Source organism: Seriola aureovittata, chromosome 18, assembly GCF_021018895.1.
Source record: "Seriola aureovittata isolate HTS-2021-v1 ecotype China chromosome 18, ASM2101889v1, whole genome shotgun sequence".
Taxonomy (NCBI): Eukaryota; Metazoa; Chordata; class Actinopteri; order Carangiformes; family Carangidae; genus Seriola; species Seriola aureovittata.
Window position 1 is genome coordinate 4,871,353 of NC_079381.1, and position 12,739 is coordinate 4,884,091.

Genomic DNA, 12,739 nt, shown 5'->3' on the forward strand with positions numbered 1-12,739 from the left:
ACAGTGGAGTGTTTGAACCAGGTGTGAATAGGATTTTCTCCAGACCACCTTAACCTCTCTGTGCACGGTTTGAATGGCGAGCAGGAAGTCATCTTCTCCTCATGATCAAGGTTACACTTACATGTTTATTGAATCGTCGCAGACGAGAGTGTGTGTGTGTGTGTTTTCTTTACAAAGACACTAAGACACAAGAGTAGTTTGGAGGGAGAGGAGAAAGCTTTTACATTTCAGATGTCAAAGATGGTTTGAACAAAGATCAGTATAGATTTAATTGAAATTTATTGAAAAGTAAGAACATCTCAAAACTATTTACATTCATTGCTTTATCTCTGAGTGACAATTAGTGATGTATTGTGAGGCCTCCTGTGTCCTGTCCTATATGTTTCGTGTTGTACATCATTTAAAACAATCTCACCTGAGGATCCATTTAGTAGCTGTTCCCAAGCTGTCTGCCATATCAGATGGTCTTCATTAGCAGAGTGAGTGACCTTTCTGAGCACTTTAAGGTCTTCTCGTCCATGTTGGCTTAAATATAGACTTTCAAAGTTGATTCAAAAAAAAAATTTCACCTGGGGGTCCTTTTATTAATTTTTTTGTAGTTTTCAACATTATCCCATGAACTTCGTCAGAAGATATAAGGCAATATGGACAAGAAGTTAAATTGTTGAAAAAAAATTAGATGTGACTTTAAACATCTACAATTCCATAACACCCGGGCTGAATATTACGTGATATGATTGAAAGTTTCACAGCTGCTCTATGAACAAGGCAATGAAAATAAGATCAAAGTTGTAATAAACCAAACTTATCCTTTAAATCAGCAAACCATCTTACGGCGCACGTTATAAACAACAGCCTGGCTACACAAACACAGACATAAAGTCAAGTTATGCAAAATAAAGCCACTGTATCCCAAACTTTATTACATGCATGTTTTGGCAGGAGATGTTTTGGGGAGACAAAAAGAAGTTATTATCTTGTTTCAGCTCTCAGAGGTTATTTTTGGCCACTGAGCAGCTGGACTGGACCAGTTCAGAGTACAATGTGGTTGCAGAGAGACGAAGACTCTTGGTTCTTCAGTTCCCCAACTGATTTTTCCACTGGCCGTCTCTACACAAGTTCTGGGGATTAATAGGTCTGGTCCAAGGATTTTAAAGCCCCAGTACGATGGCGTGCTTTTTAAAGGCAAGAGTAGTTTATTACTGGGTTCTAAATATGAATCAACATATCAAAAAAAAATTTTCACATTAGGGATTTAATAGTTGGATTTTGAACTTGTTGAAGACTGTTTTTATGGATTTATGATGGGATGGGAGCATTTTTTTGCAGCCTTTGGCAGACCCCTGAATCACTACCACATCTCAGATTTGTCCAGCAAATCAAAAGATGACGTGTTGTGCCCTTTGATGACTGTTTTCTCCAGCTGGGGAAACAAACAACAAATCAGCTCTGTCAGAGGGATTATGAATGGGGATGCCACCCACATACTTAGCTAGCTACCTTGCTACATCTGTGACAAATGGCGGCATAAAAAAATGACGACAACACAATTTATATGTCAACCATTCTCAAATCCAACATAGTTTTTGATCTTCATGAAAAATATTAAAGAAAATTGTCAAAGTTAAGTGTATACATGGTAAGTTAAATGCTTAAATGCACAGTATGGAACTTCTGCCGCCAGGGGTCTCTGGATCAAAACAATAACAAAAGACGCCATTGGGTGATGTTGTGAAATAGCGTGAGATCATGGGAGTTGTTGTCTTTACCACCATAAGCTTCTCCAGGTTTGGATTCCTTATGTGTCAGTCATTCAGGAGGTTTTTACCACAAGTCAAATTACCCACAAACGTCTCCTCCTCTCCAAAACAAACAGACCTGGCGATTATCACAGGTAAAAACACTGAATAGAGCAGTTTCATATTTAAAGTAATTGTTTCGCTATACGGCGAACATGAGACATCAGGGAAGGGTTAAAAACATAGTTGAAAACGACCAAGGTGTAAAAAGTGTATCTTAAAAATGTGGCTTAAAGTTGGATAAAAGTCAATTTTCTGGGAAGAAACCACAACACCAGTACATGCGCACAGGGGATATGACGTCGTTGGCACGCAACCAAACCGTTACCGTGATTAAAATCACAGATTTCTCCAGGTTTGATGAATGCTGGAAACATTTGGGGTGATGTAAGTACACAACTCAAAAAAATATATAACATAGGTCTAGTCGTTTTTAGACATTTTAATGTGGAAAAGTTACATATCATAACTTTGAAATGTTGGCGAGCTTAATTGCAGGTCTCCCTGAAGGGGCCTTTGGTTTCAGATATGTGTGAAACATGATTTTGAGGTGCTTTTAGTATTCTGACAAGTCGTTCAAATGTTATTCACATGTCCATATGTACAATGGAGGAGTTATTAGTTGCTGCAATCATTCCTTTTGTCCCCTTGTATCTTCCCAGTGCGAGTATAGGAAGGATAAATATCCACAGTCCTCACGATCAAAAAGGTTCAAAAAATGAATGTTAAAGGTCACCTGAAGCTAATGTGAGGATTTAGCAGGATCAATTAAACACATTAAGTGTGAAGTTATTGTCTTTTGAGTATGAAATTCCACCTTTGTGTCACCATCTGTCTACCACGATCTGGGGAAACCAAAAGATTTGTCACCATATTGTCATATTGTTCTGGGAAAACTGGCAGACTCACACCATGTTGCTCTCAGAGACTAATTTAAGAATAAAACAAGTCCTCATCTTGTCTTTGAATAACTCCCCTTGAGATTTCAGTTCTAGTTATCTGGCTCATAAAAAAGCAGCTCGCTAAGCGTCCTCACCAGCAGTCACGTACACTACATCTCGATGTTCACATTACATCATACTGACTGGAGCACCGATAGTTTGTACTTGTCAAACTGCCCCCGTGCTTTTTAACCTAACCTCACTGTGCAACATAATAATCACTAAAGGGCTATTAAGTTAATGTTGCCACGCAGCGTGACTATCAGAGGTTATATCACACTGTTTTACTTAGAGGGAACCGTGCCAGTGTTTGTGTTTTGATTTACGAGATCAGTAATAATGAGAACAAGACTGCTCATGAATCCTGTGCCTGCTGCTGTGATTACACTTTATGTGGTATACTCCTTCCTTATGTGATGATTGAGATGATTAACTGCTATAGGCTGGTTTATGAGCCATGTAATGTAATACAATAGTTTTTAAGGTATGATTTGTTAAATTGTTTTTAAACATTTGCGTCATAAAATCCTGAAAAATAATTACTCTACACGCTGATAATTTTACGTTCACAGATTTACAGTATATGCAGGTAATAAAAACAACTAAAATTACTTGGATGTTGTGTAATGTCAGATTTTTTTTTCCACACTAAACATCAATAGCACCCACCATATGCTGGTCTTTAAAGCTGTCTCCTGGTATCTACAATACATTGTAATCTGACCTCTTTGGTGAGTCAGGCTGCCTGGCAAACATCACCTCTGAGCTGTGATAAATCCTCAGTGTGTTGGGAGGGGGAGGGGGGCCGGGGGAGGGGGGGCGGGGGGGGGGGGGGGGGGGGCACTGCTGGTCCTGCTGACACATTGTAAATCAACCTCTGGGGTCACTTGGCCACCTCCTTTGTTGTCTGCATGCGACAAAGAGATTGACAGAGACCGTCCACCACTGGACTTTGGCATCTCCGCTGCTTCTTGTCTGAACCTCTCTGGTCTGAATCCGTGGGTGCGCAGAAATACGAAATCTGTTCAATTTTTTTAAATTTCACATAGAGATGTTTATCTGAGGATTTTGACGCCTACATTAGCAGAAAGTTTCCAACTCCTAAACCTGTGCAATGAACTGAATACATGGATCTGTTCTTAATAGAACTGGCTCAAGCATGATTTGGTAACCCATACACTTGTAGCCATGAGCTAGTTCACCTTGCAGCTAACAGCTAAAACATTAGCACTGACAGCTTGCAGGAAATATATCTACACAGAAACACAATAAACATGATTTAAGTTTGAAGAGTTTAACTACAGAGCAGTGCTATCACAAAAATAAATGAAGTAAAAAATACTTTCTTACCTCAAAATTATTATTTTTTCTTTCTAATCTTTTTCTTTTTTTTTTTTATCCAAAATATTGTAAGGGGAAAATTTGGGAAATACCTTCAAACAGCAGTGAGTCTTGTTAAAAGAGCTTCGGGGTTTCTCAAAGATCAGCAAGGATTTATTCATTTATAAATTATGACAACAAAATGACCAAGAACAGACTACAACATGGAACATAAAAACAAAACTCTACTATACATATACAACATACTGTATATCATCAGGCCAAACAACATAATTATAGTATTAAAGGAAATACTAGATCTGTATCCACATCATGTATATTAATGCCATAATCAAATGGACACGTATCAAATTCCGTTTGATTCTCCCTCAGACGAACTGGGTGTCGTCATTTCAGCTCTGATGTTTGTGTTGTTTATTTCCAACAGTCTTAGTAGCGCTGTCTCTCTGTGTTTACTGCTGAGTAAGCACTTTGTTAAATTAAAATTGACATGGTCATTTTTTTTCCTTCAGCTTTCACCTCATGAAGGTGAGCTCCTCCTCTGAATGAATATTTTCAGGACTCACAGCGTACCGAAGAAGCCTGAGATAATTACGTCATTTGTCACGTCACTCTCCTCTCGAAGAGGACACTGAATTTCCGTGATTACAGAGCATCTCTTCCTGTGTTAAAACCGGTCCCCTCAGCACGCTGTCAGAGGAGTTCCTTTGCCTCACCGTGGGGAAATGATGTTTCTGATTGTTACAGATGGTTCCTCCCACAACAATGTCAAAAAACAAATTAGTGAATAAAACTGCTCCGATTATTCATCAGCTGTTTGCTCCGAGACAACATCTGCTTGTGATTTCACAGAGAATCAGGGATGAAGCGATTTTCATCAAAGCGTAATTACATGAGGTTACTTTTTTGTCGTTCTCATGAGTGTTTTCTGGTAGTTCGGTCCATCATCCCACACACACAGGAACCTCCAGGGAGTCGACAGCCAACAGAAGCACAGTTATTGATTATATTAGTCAATAAAGGCTAGTTTCCTCCCCGACTATTATACTAATGCACTTAGGGTGAATGTCCCGGCTAGCCTTGCAGGCCAGGTTATAAAGTGCACCAGAGCTTCTAAATTATTCACAAGGCCCCTACACCAGCTCTGGGCCTCCATTAGAGACAGCATGGGAAGAGGGGAGAGGGGGGGGGGGGTGACGATGATGTCACCCGGCCCCATGGAGCCAGACAAGGACACCTGGGACTGAATGATGGAGTCAGCTGTGGAGGACCACAGCTCTGCCGGAAAAGTCTGTCTAAGCAGACGAGCCTTGTGCCTCTGCAGGTCACTTCACCAGCAGACCCTGGTGGTCAAGAGGGAACACTGTGAATACAGCGTGTGTGTGTCTGTCAATACAAGCTTATGTAACCACGCTTCATAATGACTGCTGAGGGAGAGTAGAAGTTGCTGAAGACTGAAAAATGGAGAGATGTATTTGATAAGAAAGAGGAGCTCAATTCAATTATATGCACTAAAGCAAAAGTACAGACGGGCAATGAAGTGTCTTAATAAAGTGTTTTTCTGCCACAAGCTTCCAAACTGCTTCAGTACTAATTTTCGATTGACTCAAAAAGTTTGTGAAACTCTGGACAAGATGGATGAACTCTATTCTTCCAAAAAATACTCCCTCCTTTGGTTTTGATGATGTGCTGTCTAACACAATGCCCCCATAGGTGTGTAACCACACTGAAGGATCCCTAAAATCTCCTTAAGGACCACTAGAGCCACCTCAAGGACTTGAGTCTCCTCAGTGTCCACTAAAACTTCCTACGGGTCTACTAGAACCACCACAGTGGCAACTAGATCCTCCTGCAGGACCCCTAGAATGTTAAATTGCTTTTTTGCTGTTTTAGGGGGAAGTTCCTGACTTCAGGTCTGTATTTAACGCAGAGACATGAGGTTTGGGTGTTGATCTTCTCATATTTTGGAAAGAAATAATGAGTGTATTTCCCAAAATGAGGCAACAAAAGTCTCCCTTCAATGACTTGCTCTGCAAGATTAACTCATGGGCAAATCTCTTCTGCAAATCAATCAGTCTGATTGTATGTCAGAAAAAAAAAAAAAAAGCCGGGCTGGCTTGCATGTAGGTGACTGGCCAAGTGCTTTGCTGGATGAACCAGGTTTGTTTTGGACGACAACCACTCAATCCCCATTCAACTGAATGAGAAGCACTGCATCTGTGTGAACATGGCCTTATCAGCCACTCTGGCTGACTGACTTCTGAATGACAACAGCCCTGTGTGAGATGTGAGAGGGGGGTGAGGTGGAGGAAACCTGATTGAATTCCCTCACCAGTGTGTTCTTCTGTCATACACAAGCAGCACACACACTCATTAGCTGGTCTCTCCAGGAAGAAGACACGTTATTGTCCCTTTCTGAAGAGTTGTATCAATGTGTTACTGCTTTGTAACAACCTCCACATATACCACCTGAAGTCAGATGTGTCCACTCTCCTCCTACTTGTGACAGTGTGAACTCGGACATGAACGAGAAAGAAAGAAAAAAGAACGGCAATTAAACTTGGGCAATAACGTCAAAACACAGGCAAATATTCTGCTGCTTATCAAAGTTTAAAAGCACACGAAATAAGTCGTGTATGTTTTCAGCATAGTGTGAGGTATTCCCGCTCTCCCGCTGGTCGGCGTCTGTCTCATTTCTGGGAAGATCAGCTCATACTATGCAAAGCAAAACACTAAAACACCGTGAAAAATCAACACGCTCAGCAACAAAGTCAAGAAAGAAGAAAGGAGCCCAGCTGCCAGGAGTCCTCTCTCTCTCTCTCTCTCTCTCTCTCTCTCTCTCGCCCTCTGTGCGAGGGGCTTCACGAGGCCTGGAACGGGCTTCAGATCGCTGGCACAAGCGAACATCTGGTGTGTCACAGCTCTGATATCTCTGGGATATTCAAGTGAGGATGGAGGATGAATGGAGCACAGGGCCAACAGGGCCGTAAGCACGCTGCAGGCACGCGGCTGACCACCAGCATCGTTAGATTTGGTTGAATGTAGGTTGTGACATCAGGTGACCAAAATTCAGTGTCAGGACAACGTCCAATGCCAACGTCAATTTGATGTAGAATACTTACATTGATAAAAAACTTCCAAACGCCCCATGCCAACGCCATCGTGACAAATAAAATACAGACATTCTGGTCATGAGCAAAACTTGATGTCACAATGTTGAGCCAACATTAGGTTTTAACGGCAACCCAATTTTTCATTTCCAACTGAAATTCAACGCCAGAACGTCTTTCCTGATGTTACATTGATGTCCAGTGTCTGCTGGGCAGTTCTTGCATTAATGCAGGTGTTCATTTACATAACCTTGTTTGAGATTAAAAAGTTTTTTTCTACATCATCTCATCTCCATGCTTGTGTTCTACTTGTTTAAGGCAGGAAATCACATCAGGCATCAACCTGAATGAGAGAGGATGAGGGTAAGTCTGAAGTCATGTCTTATGTGAATGCTGGTGAAGATAGCAGATAGTAAAGGGCTTGTTGCTTGGCATGGCGGACATGAACTCAATATTATTTTCAGATGGTGGTGAAGAAAATATTAATGCATAGTAGAAATTCATGGCATTTGTTGTGATTCAGCATGATGTGGAGACCGGTAACAAGGGCCTCCATCAAAACACCTTTAAAAATCTCCGCTCCCCCTCTGGTGAGGCCCCTGAGAACAGGTACAAGTCACAAATCTAAAATCTGTGTGTTAATGTAGTGCTCGAATGTGAGTTAATAAATCATGGCACAATGTGAGGTAAATCAGGAATGTTATCAGACTCTCTGGCTGCCATAGTGAATAAGCTAACTCTACAGTGCCTCAGTTATTACAGTTTTGATTAAAAGTAGGCAACAACCTTCAAGAAGTGATGAGTTTCATATAGAAACTGGTTGAAATAAGAGTCTACAGCCAAGCTATTTGCTCTGTGAGACTGTTCTAGTCACAAATACTGACGCAGGCAACAGGACAGAGGAACCAAACACAGGCCCTGTTCAGACCTGGCGTTAAAATGTGTCTCTGGTGGTTTGAAGTGGTCAGCTCTGAGTAGTCAGTTCACTCTTGGCATTAAAATGCATCTCCTCCTGTGGTTTAAGTGACCACTTATGATTGCATCTCACTTCCCCACTGTATATGCAAATAAACATGCATGCATTATTGTTTTTAATCAATCCTACTGTCGTACTGTTGTCTATGTGTTTGTAATGAAAGAGAGTGGGCCAAGGAGGGCTTGAGCGAAATCAATGCGCTGCTCACAACTCTACAATGAAATCAGGTTTTATTCATTTGAAATAGTGAAACATTCTCAGTTGACTGTGAAACTGTGTTGGGACTGTGGCAGAGGGCGTCAGTAGAATAGCTGGTCCTTCGACGTGGCTCAGGACACGTTTGTGTTTACACTGCGAAAAGAAGGTGGACACATGTGGACCAGACCATCTCAAATGTGTCCTCAATGTCTCTTGGGTGCGTTCACACCCGAACTTAGAGCCGTCCACCTGTGATCGGATCACCGAAGACAGGTGTTACTACCAGGTGTGAACAGAGCCATAGTGAACTTGAGGTGGAAATTACAAATCGCTTTGCACTGCACTGAATGCAAAGATTCGAAGTCAGTGATCATGTACTGCTCAAATGTGCCTCAGTTCGTACAACAGTAAATCAACCCATCGCTGTTTGTAAAGCCGTGATGTTTGCCGGTGATTCTGACAGTAGTAGTTTCAAGCTGTTAAGTTTAGTTCAGTAAAAAACTATAGGCCTATAAAAGCACTGGTTATAAAGTCAACATCTCAGCAGCCACCCACCAACAGAGTTATCACATCATGTGTGTTTCTGTGGCGCCGCAGTCTTTTAATAACCTTTTAACAATGAAGTAAGTCACTGTATATTACGGCTGAGCTGTGAGGGGAGCTCCGACACCAAAAGCCTTTGAGTCAGTCTGTGACAACCACAGTTCATGTTAAATTCTGTGTTAAACATTCATTGGTAATTTACTGAACTCCTCATCACTGGACCCCAGATTTCAGGCCAATGCTTGAGCGTGTGTGAATGAGGGTTATTGTGAAGCACTTTGTCCAGGTAGAAAAGATCTATCTGTGTAAGTACAAGTTCCTTTCTTGAAAGTTTGAGCATTCAGACACGTCTCACTATCAGCCACCAGAGCTTCGTCCAACATTTTATCTGATGCCTTCGGTCTCTGGTGACTAACAGCTCGTCAGGCCTGAACATGTTGAGCTGTTACACTGATTATTTAAACTGACTGAGAGGAATTCAATTAGAAGTGGACGTCGGAGAGCCCTTTGGCGCCAGATGCCACGTAACCGGTTGACCAAACTATTAGACTGATCGTATTAGGGAACAAGGAATTGAGATGCCAAATTAGATTTCAATATCAGGTTTCAGTAACACGGAGACGGTCCCTGTCACTTCACGTAATGCAATAAATCTAGTGATAAATGCGATGTTTATGGCTTGAGACAGATGGTGGAGCAGATGTTCGCTTTAAGATAGAAGAAAACTTTTTTACTCAAAATGACTTCTGGCAATAAAGCAGCCTCACTGTAAAATATTAATGTAAGCATATGGCCTTATCTCTTAAATAGTAAAACATATATTTCAAACTTGCTATGAAATATTTTTTTATATCATGATATGAGACAATAACAGGTTCATAATTATATAGTTGCAGCTATATTGTAAGAATATATTCTAAATATATTCTTACAATATATATTATTATTATTCACTATTATTGAATTTTAACCAGTAAAATCTGGTTAAAATGATCTGAGAGTTTTGATAAGGATGCTGTACAGTGAATACTGAATGACCTGAATTCATTACATTACTGCATATTTATTTAGCAGACAGTTTTGTCCATTCAGAGGTCTGGAACCAGGCTACAGTCAGATTGGAGACCTGAAACGAATGATCTATGAATCACTTCCTGTTTGCTCCAATTGTTTTTTGCTGCCCAACAATTGTCAGGCTAATGGCCGACTCTCTCACGATGGGGTCTCCATGGTGCGGCCGACCCCTGTCCTCTGTGCGCTCACCCTCCGTGGAGGAAGGAAGCGTATTTCCTCCTCAGGGATCAATAAAGCGTGGCAGAGGAAAACCACAGTTTTCCGCTGTGACCTGCTGAGACTGTCCAGGGTTAACTATGGCTTAAATTAAGCACCAGTTGCCTCGTCATACATAATGTTTAAGTCTGATAGTGTCTTTAATTCTTCAGTAAGAAAATGTTTTCACTAATGTAACATTATGGGGAACTGTATGATGCTGAATTTCTAAAAGCTGGTTGTGTCTCAGTGTCTTTAATTACAATAAATTCTCAATTGTGGCATCGACCCTTATTTACATAAAGTGTACACTTCTTTTACAAATATTTTATATTATAAGGTTTTTCTGATGTGTTCCTATTTTAATTTTTAGTTTGGTGCAAACCCAAAACTTCCTCCATTCCTACGTGTTGTCAGTTTAAAGCTCTTAGTCACTTAAAGGGCATTAACTCCTTCCTCTGCTTGTAGGCTTTTAATGTGAAAGACACACACAGGGGGTGTTCAGTTTTGGAAAGGAGAATGTGTTGTTGTACTGAGAGAATTAGAGCTGTGGAAATGTAGATTTGTGGGGCTGTACAGGCTGATTCAGCAACACAAGCCAGCGCCTGGCTGTGCTACAATGGGATGCCCATGCTCATGATGATATAAACACATCTTCCTATAGGCTCCACGATCAAGATTGACAACTCAACTGAAGTTTAATGTCGGTGGGGACTGTTACTGCTGAATCCATGCTGCATGTGCTCCATATGTATGAGATGTGGCGAACAGTTTTATCCAATTTCACAAGTAAGCTAGACGTCGCATAAATAAATAAAAAATACTGCCCCCGCAATTTGGGTAAAACAATGTACTGATTTTTATCTTGACAGCCCAGACATAATAATCTCTTTGCCAAAAATGGGTTCCAGATGTTCATTTTTTTCCAAGGTACCCCATTGAGGGTGAAAGCCATTTGTTGTAAACTGTGCAAAACGAGCACTGTTGAACAAACAAAACTGTGGAGAAAGCGTACACAGATGACTCTTTCTTGCTATAATTAGCCTTCATGCGTTCACCTCCTTTCCCTGTGTCAGCTGTTTCAGCCATTTCAGACAATTGCAGGCCCTCGCTGCCACAGCTTCAATAGTCTCACTCAGTCCACAACATTAGCATGTTTAAACCATCCACTCTCTCCTTTGTGATCGTAAAATACCACAAACTCTGCTTTGTACATTAGAGCCGCATCAGGAGAAGATTTAAAAGGTGCCGCAGACGCTCGAAATGATTCATTTTGTGGTTTACATAGTTATTTTTTTCTTGTATATCACGGAGTCTTATGTCAAATGACAATATGTCTAATCATCAAACTAAGACATTGTGTTTTGACCCATCTTTTTTTCTTTACTCTTTTTTTTTTTTTTTAATTTCTTGTGTTGCTTTTTATAGGCCCCTTTAGTTCAAAAAGATTATTTATTTTCATCTTGGGCACATCGATTATTGCCTTGTATGCACAAGATAATAACTTGAGAGCATGAGATAATTTATACAAACAAAATATATATAAAAAAACAGCTTTAAGACTTCATGGGCTTCTGTAGTTTTCAGAATAATACATGTGAAAAATAATAGAATAAAATGCACAATTAAGAAAAAGAGATTAATAATTTTAAATCAAAATTAAGTGCTTTTGTTTCCTCTGCACTGTAAAAAGACCAGAGATAGAATAAATTCAAAACTGAAAATACAGTATCACAATCGCCAGGTGCCCGGCTTGCATTGCACCCCATTTCCTCTGTAAGGTGGCTGAGCTCAGCCTTAGAGAGGGTGTGGAGCTCGGACATCTGGAGGAAGCTCGGAGAAGAGTCACTGCTCCTTCACGTCGAAAGGAGCCAGTGGAGGCGGTTTGGGCATCTGATTAGGATGCATCCTCTGCGCCTTCCTTTGGAGGTTCTCGGGGGAACGTCCAAGGGAGGGATTACGTACACACCACCTGGCCTGGGAACACCTCGGGATGCCCCAGGAAGAGCTTGGAAAGTGTTGCTGGAGAGAGGGACGTATACCCTGCTTAACCTGCTGCCAATGCAACCCAACCCTGGATAAGATAAGATGGAAGAAGAAAATAGATGGATGGACGGATGAAATAATGTTGCAATGATACAAAATACAAAAATACTGTAATAAGTCATGAAAACTATATTGTATAGTCATAGCGATATAATAAGCAAACACCTCAGCAACCATCCATAAACATCGTGAATCTTTGCCTCAACCTCCATTAGATTAGATTAGATTAGATTAACTTTATTAATCCCACAACTGGGAAATTCATTTACCACAGCAGAAAAATAAACATCTATAGAATAAACATCTATGGAAATATACAGTACATCAAAAATACACCAAATATACACTAATAAATACAATATACACAATACATGTACTAGTTTAATCACACTTTGCCTTCGCTATCATTGTTCTGCATTTAATACACTTCGTAATGACAGACAGACATTGTGCACACCGTGTCCGTGTGACCTCTTACTCAACCTCGTGTTGGTGTCTGGACAAGTGTTTGTGCGA